The sequence below is a fragment of the Prunus dulcis genome, chromosome 1, assembly GCF_902201215.1.
Source record: "Prunus dulcis chromosome 1, ALMONDv2, whole genome shotgun sequence".
In the NCBI taxonomy this organism is placed as follows: Eukaryota; Viridiplantae; Streptophyta; class Magnoliopsida; order Rosales; family Rosaceae; genus Prunus; species Prunus dulcis.
This window is the reverse complement of record NC_047650.1, coordinates 12796343-12808095: the sequence shown is the minus strand read 5'-3', so window position 1 is coordinate 12808095 and position 11753 is coordinate 12796343. Positions and strand designations below refer to the sequence as shown.

At 32.0% G+C, this 11753-nt stretch overlaps 2 long non-coding RNA genes across 3 annotated transcripts; both read right to left on the bottom strand.

Annotated features, from left to right (window-relative positions):
• Positions 1-5461: 5461 nt before the first annotated feature.
• Positions 5462-8816, bottom strand: LOC117615988. Of its 2 annotated transcripts, none has more exons than XR_004584089.1 (2): positions 8454-8816; positions 5462-5684 (listed from the first exon to the last, which is right to left on the bottom strand). It is a non-coding gene; the product is annotated as an uncharacterized LOC117615988 (long non-coding RNA). The 2 variants fall into 2 exon arrangements; XR_004584088.1 differs by lacking the exon at positions 8454-8816 and adding an exon at positions 7155-7568.
• Positions 8817-9252: 436 nt separating this feature from the next.
• LOC117615354 lies at positions 9253-11588 on the bottom strand. The gene is made up of 3 exons (XR_004584001.1): positions 11462-11588; positions 11240-11344; positions 9253-9412 (listed from the first exon to the last, which is right to left on the bottom strand). It is a non-coding gene; the product is annotated as an uncharacterized LOC117615354 (long non-coding RNA).
• Between the last annotated feature and the right edge of the window lie 165 nt (positions 11589-11753).

Genomic DNA, 11753 nt, shown 5'->3' with positions numbered 1-11753 from the left:
CCTAATCCATAATGTTGTAAATACTCATTTATAAGGATATGGATCCACATTATAAGGAATTGGTAACTCCGGATCATAAGGATGTAAATTGGGTCCTTATTCAAGTAAAATGAGGGTTTACAATATTAAGGTCTCGTATTACTCTTTTATGGATAGTTATGCTCTAGAAGATTGTAAAACACATCCTTAATGTTGTAATATTGTCATTTACAAAGAGAATGACGTCTAGTACAATATTAAGGTAACTAGGGACATTAGGAAAGTAAATTGGGTCCTTATAAGTGTAAACACAAATGTTTACAATTTTAAGGTCTTAGATTACTCTGTTTAGGACAGTCATGTTCCACAACATTGTAAAAGTTATCCTTACTCTTGTAATATCATAATTTACAAAGATGAAGGCATGTAGTACAATTTTAGGGTAAGGGGGAACCTTGGAAACGTAAACTAGGTCCACACTTGTAAACTCGGATAGGTTTACTTGTAAACTCGGATGTTTACAATATTAAGGTCTCGTATTACTCTTTTATGGATAGTTATGTTCCACAAGATTGTAAAACACATCCTTAATGTTGTAATATTGTCATTTACAAAGAGAATGACTTCTAGTACAATATTAAGGTTACTAGGGACATTAGGAAAGTAAATTGGGTCCTTATAAGTGTAAACACAAATGTTTACAATTTTAAGGTCTTAGATTACTCTGTTTAGGACAGTCATGTTCCACAACATTGTAAAAGTTATCCTTACTCTTGTAATATCATAATTTACAAAGATGAAGGCATGTAGTACAATTTTAGGGTAAGGGGGAACCTTGGAAACGTAAACTAGGTCCTTACACTTGTAAACTCGGATGTTTACAATTTTAAGGTCTCGTATTACTCTTTTATGGATAGTTATGTTCCACAAGATTGTAAAACACATCCTTAATGTTGTAATATTGTCATTTACAAAGAGAATGACTTCTAGTACAATATTAAGGTAACTAGGGACATTAGGAAAGTAAATTGGGTCCTTATAAGTGTAAACACAAATGTTTACAATTTTAAGGTCTTAGATTACTCTGTTTAGGACAGTCATGTTCCACAACATTGTAAAAGTTATCCTTACTCTTGTAATATCATAATTTACAAAGATGAAGGCATGTAGTACAATTTTAGGGTAAGGGGGAACCTTGGAAACGTAAACTAGGTCCTTACACTTGTAAACTCGGATGTTTACAATTTTAAGGTCTCGTATTACTCTTTTATGGATAGTTATGTTCCACAAGATTGTAAAACACATCCTTAATGTTGTAATATTGTCATTTACAAAGAGAATGACTTCTAGTACAATATTAAGGTAACTAGGGACATTAGGAAAGTAAATTGGGTCCTTATAAGTGTAAACACAAATGTTTACAATTTTAAGGTCTTAGATTACTCTGTTTAGGACAGTCATGTTCCACAACATTGTAAAAGTTATCCTTACTCTTGTAATATCATAATTTACAAAGATGAAGGCATGTAGTACAATTTTAGGGTAAGGGGGAACCTTGGAAACGTAAACTAGGTCCTTACACTTGTAAACTCGGATGTTTACAATATTAAGGTCTCGTATTACTCTTTTATGGATAGTTATGTTCCACAAGATTGTAAAACACATCCTTAATGTTGTAATATTGTCATTTACAAAGAGAATGACTTCTAGTACAATATTAAGGTTACTAGGGACATTAGGAAAGTAAATTGGGTCCTTATAAGTGTAAACACAAATGTTTACAATTTTAAGGTCTTAGATTACTCTGTTTAGGACAGTCATGTTCCACAACATTGTAAAAGTTATCCTTACTCTTGTAATATCATAATTTACAAAGATGAAGGCATGTAGTACAATTTTAGGGTAAGGGGGAACCTTGGAAACGTAAACTAGGTCCTTACACTTGTAAACTCGGATGTTTACAATTTTAAGGTCTCGTATTACTCTTTTATGGATAGTTATGTTCCACAAGATTGTAAAACACATCCTTAATGTTGTAATATTGTCATTTACAAAGAGAATGACTTCTAGTACAATATTAAGGTAACTAGGGACATTAGCAAAGTAAATTGGGTCCTTATAAGTGTAAACACAATTGTTTACAATTTTAAGGTCTTAGATTACTCTGTTTAGGACAGTCCTGTTCCACAAGATTGTAAAAGTTATCCTTACTCTTGTAATATCATAATTTACAAAGATAAAGGCATGTAGTACAATTTTAGGGTAAAGGAGAACCTTCGAAAGGTAAACTAGGTCCTTCTACTTGTAAACTCGGATGTTTACAATATTAAGGTCTCGTATTACTCTTTTATGGATAGTTATGTTCCATAATGTTGTAAATGAGGGTTATCAAGTTTTCATTTTTTTAAAAATGCAATTGCATAAGGGCCATACAATTATCCCTTCCTGTTTGGCAATTGGCATATAATTGGACAGTGATTTACACAAGATTGTAAAACACATCCTTAATGTTGTAATATTGTCATTTACAAAGAGAATGACTTCTAGTACAATATTAAGGTAACTAGGGACATTAGGAAAGTAAATTGGGTCCTTATAAGTGTAAACACAAATGTTTACAATTTTAAGGTCTTAGATTACTCTGTTTAGGACAGTCTGTTCCACAAGATTGTAAAAGTTATCCTTACTCTTGTAATATCATAATTTACAAAGATAAAGGCATGTAGTACAATTTTAGGGTAAAGGGGAACCTTCGAAAGGTAAACTAGGTCCTTCTACTTGTAAACTCGGATGTTTACAATATTAAGGTCTCGTATTACTCTTTTATGGATAGTTATGTTCCACAACATTGTAAAACACATCCTTAATGTTGTAATATTGTCATTTACAAAGAGAATGACTTCTAGTACAATATTAAGGTAACTAGGGACATTAGGAAAGTAAATTGGGTCCTTATAAGTGTAAACACAAATGTTTACAATTTTAAGGTCTTAGATTACTCTGTTTAGGACAGTCATGTTCCACAAGATTGTAAAAGTTATCCTTACTCTTGTAATATCATAATTTACAAAGATAAAGGCATGTAGTACAATTTTAGGGTAAAGGGGAACCTTCGAAAGGTAAACTAGGTCCTTCTACTTGTAAACTCGGATGTTTACAATATTAAGGTCTCGTATTACTCTTTTATGGATAGTTATGTTCCACAATATTGTAAAAGAGGTCCTTAATATTGTAAACCCTTGTGTTTACAAGAATAAGGACTACCTTTACTTCTCCAAAGTCTACCTTTACTTTATCATTGTAAGAGGGATCCTTTCAATTGTAAATCAGGATATTACAACGCTATGGATAAGGAAGAACCTCAAACTTGTAATCATTGTGCAAAAAATCATAAATGAGAACCCAAATTTTGTAATGTACGAGATTAAGGATCTGCGTTACAAGTTTATGGAAGAATTACGTCCAAAGTACTGTAATACGAGTCCTTAACGTTATAAACCGTTGCATTTACAAGAATAAATACCAATTTTACATCTCCAAGGTCCACAATTACCTTAACCATGTAATGGAGATTCTTTCTATTGTAATTTATGATATTACAAATTTATGGATACACTTTACAAGTTTATGGAACATGGAGGTCCAAAATATTGTAAAAAAGGTCCTTAATACTGTAAACCCTTGTGTTTACAAGAATAAGGACCAAATTTATTCCACCAAGGTCCACTCTTACCCTATTCAAGTATAATGACCCAATTTACTTTCCTAATGTCCCAAGTTACCTTAATATTGTACTAGATGTCTTCATCTTTGTAAATTACGATATTACAATATTAAGGATGGGTTTTAAACTCTTATGGAACACACCTGTTTAACATAGAGTAATAATATACCTTAATATTGTAAACGTTTGTGTTTGTAAGTATAATGACCCAATTTACCTTTCGAATGTTCCACTTTACTGTTTGTCAATTGCAATTTTGAACTTACTATTTGTCAATTGCATTATTTAGTTTCAATTTCCCACTAACTGTTTGTCAATTACATATGAGTCCTTACTATTGTAAACCCTTTGGTTTACAAGGATAAGGACTTAATTTACTTCTCTAATATCCCACCTTCCCTTTATAAATTTATTTTCTTAATTTTAATATATTTTAAATACATGTTTACAACATATTTAGAAAGGCCAAAAATGGCATATTTTTTACCAAAAAAAACTTATTCACTTTCGGGTTACAAAAGCATTAGGAATGGGAAGTGAAATCATGTGGAAAACGAAGTCAAAAGTGAAGAAAATAGGCACGCATGATAACTATTCTTTTTGTTTTGTTATTTCTTAAATGTGAATAAATTACTATAAGGAACTAAAATATGACTACATAGTATAACTCATTTACGTGTTTAATATCAATCAATGATAAGATATTCAACTTTTAAGACATAATATCAATAAATATCTACTTATATTATAATAAATATTATATGACATACTCTGAGGCCACACTATAATTACTTCTCAAGATGACATATTATTATATAAAAATATATATGTATTCGTGCTTATTCTAAAAATAACTTTAAACAAATGTCTTTATGACAAAAGATGACTCATAGCACCATCCAACAAAAATTTCCCTTATGATCTTTCTCTGTTTTTTGGTTCATATCTTCGTAATATAATTGGTTCATGTTCCAATCAATAAAAAAAATGGTATATAATAATATAATAATTAAATAATATATATGCATTTAATAATCAATATATAATGTATAAATATGATATTTACATATAATATATAAAATTTCAACTAACATACTCGAAATTTTATATAAGTATGTAACATAACAAAATACTAAATGAGGTAATGAAGGGGAAGAAAGTGATTGAGTTACCATCTCATTTGCTTCTCATGTACGAAATTTTAGAATTCAAGCTAATTCTAAACTCGTAACTTACAAGTTTTTTGTAACAATTTACAAGGTTTTGCTCATGGATTATAACGTTAGGGTTCACCAAATCCATAATGTTGTAAATCAGCTTTTTACAAGGATATGGATCCATATTACAAGAAATTGGTAATAGTGGACCTTTGGGATGTAAAATGGGTCCTTATTTTAGTAAAAAATGAAATTGCATATTGCTATGCAATGGGATGCTCCTTGGTTGTCAATTACGCACTCCCTGTTTGGCAATTGCCAAACGACCTCTGCCATTTACACAGTCCATGTTTGTCAATTACTCAAATCGTCATAAATATTGATAATACTAACTCAATTTCATAATGAGTTGTTGGTTTTATTTTATGAATTATGATGGCTAGTTGTGGTCAAATCTTCCGTATCTTATGCTTTGTTCTTAAAAATCAATTGAGGTTGGTAGTTTTAATGTTATAACTTTTAAAAATCCTCCATTATAACTTGTATTTGTTTTACCCTTAATTAATTCAAATATTTTTTAGGGAAAATAAACTTGTCCACATGTACGGTAAAATTGAAATATTATAACTTGGCCAAATGTATGGTACAATTCAAATGTTATAAAAGTTTGTAAATGATTAAACTAATATTTTCTATTTGGACTTGGACAATAAGTCCTTATAAACTCATAAAGCCACTTGGAAAAGCCATCACGCCAGCTTGCACTCCAATGTCTCAACATCCATCACGCCAACTTGCAATCTTGTATAAATTTCCTTATTTTGCTACAAAATATCCATATTCAAAACAATAAAACTTGGGTATCTTTATATAAATCCAAATAATTTTAACAAAAAATAGTTTTAAGAAGAAAAAAAGCTTAACATGTGATAACTATAGTACTTTGTAACTTTATTTATGTCTGTCGATTATAGCTTGTAATTGCGCAAGTAGACTGTAAATGAGACTCCTTCGTTTGTCAATTGCAAGACACGATTGCAAATGACACTGCCTGTTTGTCAATTGAATTTACAAATTACATACTGTATGGACATTCTCAAATTTGAAAATCATTTGTGCATATTCCTTCATTATTGAAAAGTGAGACATGACTTAGCATAAAGAAAAACTTTTAAGTATAAAAAGAGCTTAACATGTGAGAAATATAATGTTTTGTAACTTTATTTATGTTAATCAATTATAGCTTGTAATTACGCGATTGGAATGTAAATGGGACTACTTTGTTTGTCAATTACGAAGACTAGGATGCAAATGACACTACCTGTTTGTCAATTGCATTGACAAAATGACATAATGTATTTCCATTCTCAAAATTGAAAAAGCTGCCAATAACATAAAGACTGAAACCTAAATAACAATAAAAATAAAAATAAAAACTGAACCATATTCCACTACCAAAAAAAAAAAAAAAAAAAGGACTGGAACTTTCCCACATCACTCTCATCTTCAATTTAGCCCATGTCTTACGTCACCGAGCTCATACAAAATTCCTTTATTTTGCTACAACACAACCATGTCATGTTGGCAATTGACAAACATGCACTATGTAATTGCCATTCTGTTCTTTCTTTTTAAAAAAATGAATATGTAATTGCCAAACAATCACTGTTAATTTAATTGTTCTTCTCTTCCATGATTAAGTACGTAAAAGTAAAAAAAAAACAATAGAATTTAGTATATCAATTAACTTCTACTTTCATTGCAAGTGTTAATAACTTAATGACAAGTAAATAACAAACATTGTACACAAGGTAATTGAAGTGCAATTGGGTTCACAAAAATCCAATTGACAGACAGGAAGCAGGTAAATGAACATGTCAAATCCAATTGCATAAGTGGAATTCACAAAAAAAAAAAAGAAAAAAAAAAGAGAGAAAACTAAACATATTCTCAACAATCAATCAAATGGCAAAGATCAAAAGGCAAAGGATTTACTTAGCACAGAGCTGGATTAATGGAAGATAAAAACAAAATTATGCATATTATGCAAACTTGGAACACAATTGGATTTACAAATATCCAATTGGTAGACATGAAGTAGGTAATTGAATATGTGACATCTAATTGCATCAATGGAATGCACTGCATGTGGAACAAAATAAAAAATACATGTAATTGTATCAAAGACAATTGCCAAACAGGATTTTGGTAATTGCATTAGCATCTGTAAAAAAAAACTTAATCACAGAATCCATATGTATCAACAAGCACAACAAGGGGGAGCAAGTTTATACCTTGACTCAAAGTCCAATTCGATCGGCAAGTGGCCAAATTTTGAGGAAAACCCATACTGACTTCCTTATTTCGCAATGAAAGGAATTACAACTTTGTTAGATTCGGACACCCACATCCACAAACAAGAAACCTCAAACTAGATATTGTCTTTATATAATTTCAACAAGGCCATTAAACTGGACTTACAACAGAAAATTTGAATCTCTTTCTAATCATTTTTTCTCCTTTAAGACTTACCTTTTTTTTTTTTTTTTTTTTTCCCTTTCCATTTTCCTAAGAGACTACAGTGCAAATATGATCAAGTTTTCATACAAATGTGGCTATTAACTATTGAAAGAATATTAATATGAAATGACCAACTATGAAACTAATATACAATAAAAGTCATAAACGCAGAACTAAAATTGAATTGCCTTAACCTTGAAATTTTTACAGCAAAAACCATAATGGCAGCTTCAACTATTACGCAGCTTCTCCTGCACTAAACAACATGGCTACATTTTTTACGTGTTAAAAACACTAATTACTTTATACAAAGGGAAAATGTAATCTTACAAAAACAAAAGATTGAAAAGTGATAAAAACTCTAAAATATGAAATGAAAGCTAACACAAGAAAAGAATTCACATTAATCTTTTGAAAGAAAAATAAAGATAGTCATCAAGCTAATAATTGTCAAGATATACGAACTCAGCAACACTATAATTTTTAACAAATAAAACCATGTGAAGAATATACACCAAGAACGAGATACAGTAGAGCATGCACCATGACCTTGCCATTACAGGTCTGGAAAACATTGAATAAAAATTAGTTTCAATCTCCATCACACACAACCTGAAGATCATTCAATACAAGGGGCAGCACAAGTAAGGAACCCAACAATCCTAAAGACACTTTGCATAACACAGAGCACATTAAAAAAAACCCATAAACTATAAACCGCTCATCTCCAGCACTCTCCCACAAATGTTTCCAATTCACCTCCACTTTAAGCTTTCCGATTACATTTTTTTATATGGCAAATTATATCCTCCACACCCTTTGGAATCGCAATTATATTCATATGTAAGAAAAAGAAAAATTAAAATCTCACCACAAAAATGAGTCCAACTTGTTTAATTCATTAACAAAAAAAGAAAAAGAAAAGTGAGCTACCAAAACAAGAAAAATTCTGGGATACCAAAGCACGCAACAGAATATTGGCATTTGAGTTGAGACCATAAAAAAGTAAAAAGAAATATCATCACAACAAATATACCATTCCTTTAACAATGAAGGTGAAGATGCGAAATTACCTAAAACCCCCAGGCAGTCATGGAGGCCACGGGGAAGTCTTTTCTCCTTGTGCTCTCTGAGGACACCTGGAAACCGTCGAAGTTCAACCGCCATGACCCGTCAACATTGTTCGACTCTCTCCTCATCATAGTCTGGCGTCACCGGCTCCACCAATTCCTGGTTGCTGGGAAAGTTAGAGACAAGGAAACTAGGGGCAGAGAAGTAGTGTCGCATGAGCAACGGAGCATTGAGGGTAGGAACTGAAAGCAATGAGTGATGCATCCTGGCTATTAGATTCAGTGACCGGGCTCGAAAACTTTGACCCAGATTCTCCATCACCCAAAGATCTGCAACACCAGCACCCACCAACTTGTTAAATACAAAATCAATTATAATAATCCATATTAAGGGCAAATTAAAGAGAGTAATCTTGATGGAAGAGAAAGACATAAAATTGTGGGACCAGCTTCAACCATATCTCCAATGCAATGTACAATGGCCTGGTGTTTGTCTTTACGTCCTCATTTTGTGATTCCAAACTTAACTATTCTTAGCACTATGCCAAGATTAGGCAAATAATACCACTTCCAATGTAGCATGATAGTTTTTAATATGCAGTTCATAATATATATATATTCCTCATGCATTACTAAAATAAATAAATAACATCCTCAACCATTCACCAAAATGAAAGACAGAGACAGAGAGATAAATTTGAAGGAAAAAAAAAAATTACCCTTATCAGATGCTGGGAAGGGTGGATGGGCCGCTAGTTGAAATACCTGCAAATCCAAAATCAAAATCAAAACAATACCTAACTGAAAAACATAATCAAAACCAATTTGAAATTAAGAAGCACAAGAAGAAGAGTAAGTCCCTTTCCCATGTAGAAGATATAGAAGTCGTGTAAATTAGGACTCTTCATATGCATGGTACCATTGATTGCAGTGAAGTTTCATGTTCAATGGGTTGGGAAGTCCTGTAAACATGAAAATATACAAGCCAAATAAAACAATAGTTATAGCTAACTGACCAAATAAGACTTTAGATGATGATAAAAAGAAACAAATAAATATCCAGTCTCGTGTACAAGTTAGTGCCTCAACATTTTCAGGTTTGAGAGCAATACAACCTTATAACTTAAGCAATACCACCTTATAACTTAAGTAAGAGTATATCAGCTAGCAAATGTAGTTTTGTATTGTAACCTGAATATCCATTGCTCTCATTTCCTTCTTTAATATATATATATATATATATATAACTAACCCTATGATGCATAGGCATTTGTTTACACTGACTCTTTTCTTCTCAGCACTTGAAAGACTTAAAACAAGAGATGCTACAAGAAATCCCTTTTCTAACAGAATTGCTGGATGAACTGAATACAGAGGCGCACATCTCCTTTTTAATAGAATACTTAGACTATAAATCTAAGTCTACTTATCTAGCTTTTCGTTAGCTTCAATTGTATTTCACAAGGTATTTTTTTATCGAATAAAATATTATGAATTCTCCCCAATGTAAAAGCCAGTACCGAGTACTTTCAGTTCATGCTAATGAAGATTACATTTTCAATACCAAGAGATTTGTTGAAGACTAAGCTAACCAATTCCAAAATACTGTAAGATGGTCTTGGATGATAAGTGGCTATTACAAATATGAACTAATGAGAATCTAAAATCAACCCCTAGAAGGCCAGAGAGTTCAATGATTTCACACATTGCCATATATATATATATATATATAATATGAGAATCATCTCACACATTCAAATTCATACATAAAAGAAGATAAATTCAAATTCATAAATTCACATCAATGATAGCATTTTTGTTTTTTGTTTTTGTGAATGCAGAGAAAAAGTTGGGAAACAGAGGAGCACATTTGTGATGGTGGACGGCTCACAAGTCGAAGAATTAGACGCATTAAGAGACAATGATCAATTGTTTATCTTTTGAATATGAACATGAAAATGATGTATGAATGATCACTAATCAGTTTCAGTCACTTTATCAATGAAATTCTATAGCGTAATTCATGTCAAATATGAAGATTGGATGAAGAACTTACAGCACATACATTCTATGCTCTGTTGTTGAGCATCTCTAAAACTGCATAAGAAACTAAAGATATTACTCTACAATTCAGACTAAATTATCTCAAGCACAAAAATAATACATTATAAGAAGTCATGGATCTCATGGGTTGTAACGGACACCAATTTGCTCTATTGTCGTGGAGGACAATAAATGTCTCAATCCTATCTCAAGTTCTAGATCATTATTTTAACATTGAGATCTCAAGTAAACAGAGTACATAAAATGTCTCAATCCTATCTCCATCTTCTAGCATCTTCCTTCAAGAACCCAGTGCTTTTGGTTTGAACAATATGCAGTCTCAAGGCCATCAATTTAAAGTCCCATATCATTATCAAGAATGAACAACTCTCAAGCTTCCAACCCTCAAATTCAAATAATAAAAAAAGTAAGAAATTAGCAACGATATATCTGAGAGGGAGAAAGGGGAGAGGTGGGAGAGAGAACAATTCGAAAGAAAAAAAAAACATAATTATAATTTCAAAAAATTACCAAATTCCTATATAAATCCAAAATATTACCAAAAAAAAATAAATAAGGACTTGCCATTCAATACCCAAATCATTAAGCCCTAAATTAAAATAGGACATATAAATCATTTTGTTAGAAAGTCTAGACCAAAATTCAAAGTTGAAATACTTTCTGCTATGATGCGAATCATCTAAATCGCACAGTTAGAAAGAGAGGGAGAAAATTAGAGTTCTTACCTGCCACAGAGAGGTTGAGAGAAAGCCAGCCACAGAGAGGTTGAGAGAAAGCCAGCCATAGAGATCCAGATGAGAGTGAGAAAGGGAAATCATAACTATGAAAACCTAAAAAAACAAAACAAAGAAACCAGCGATGAAGCAGCAGCAACAAGGAAGATACCCAGACCAAAAACCCTCGAAAGGAGAACGAAATGAAGAAGGAGAAGAAGGAGCATGACCTACTTGAGAGGAGAGGAGATGTGGTCGCCGGCATCGTCTCGTCGTCACAGAAGGAGGAGAGGAGCTGCTGTAGAAGGAATCAAACTCGAAGAGAAAGAAATGAGAAACCCAACCCTAAACTTGAAATGTCTCTGACTGAGAGAGCAAGTATTTTTTTATTTTTTATTTGGTTTTACCTACAGCAACCAATTTAACCGGTAACCAACAATCAACGCTTTAGATTACCCCACATGCCCCAACTACTCATCCAATGGTCTATAATAAATGGCGCATCAGTGCGCCTGGCGCACTGTAG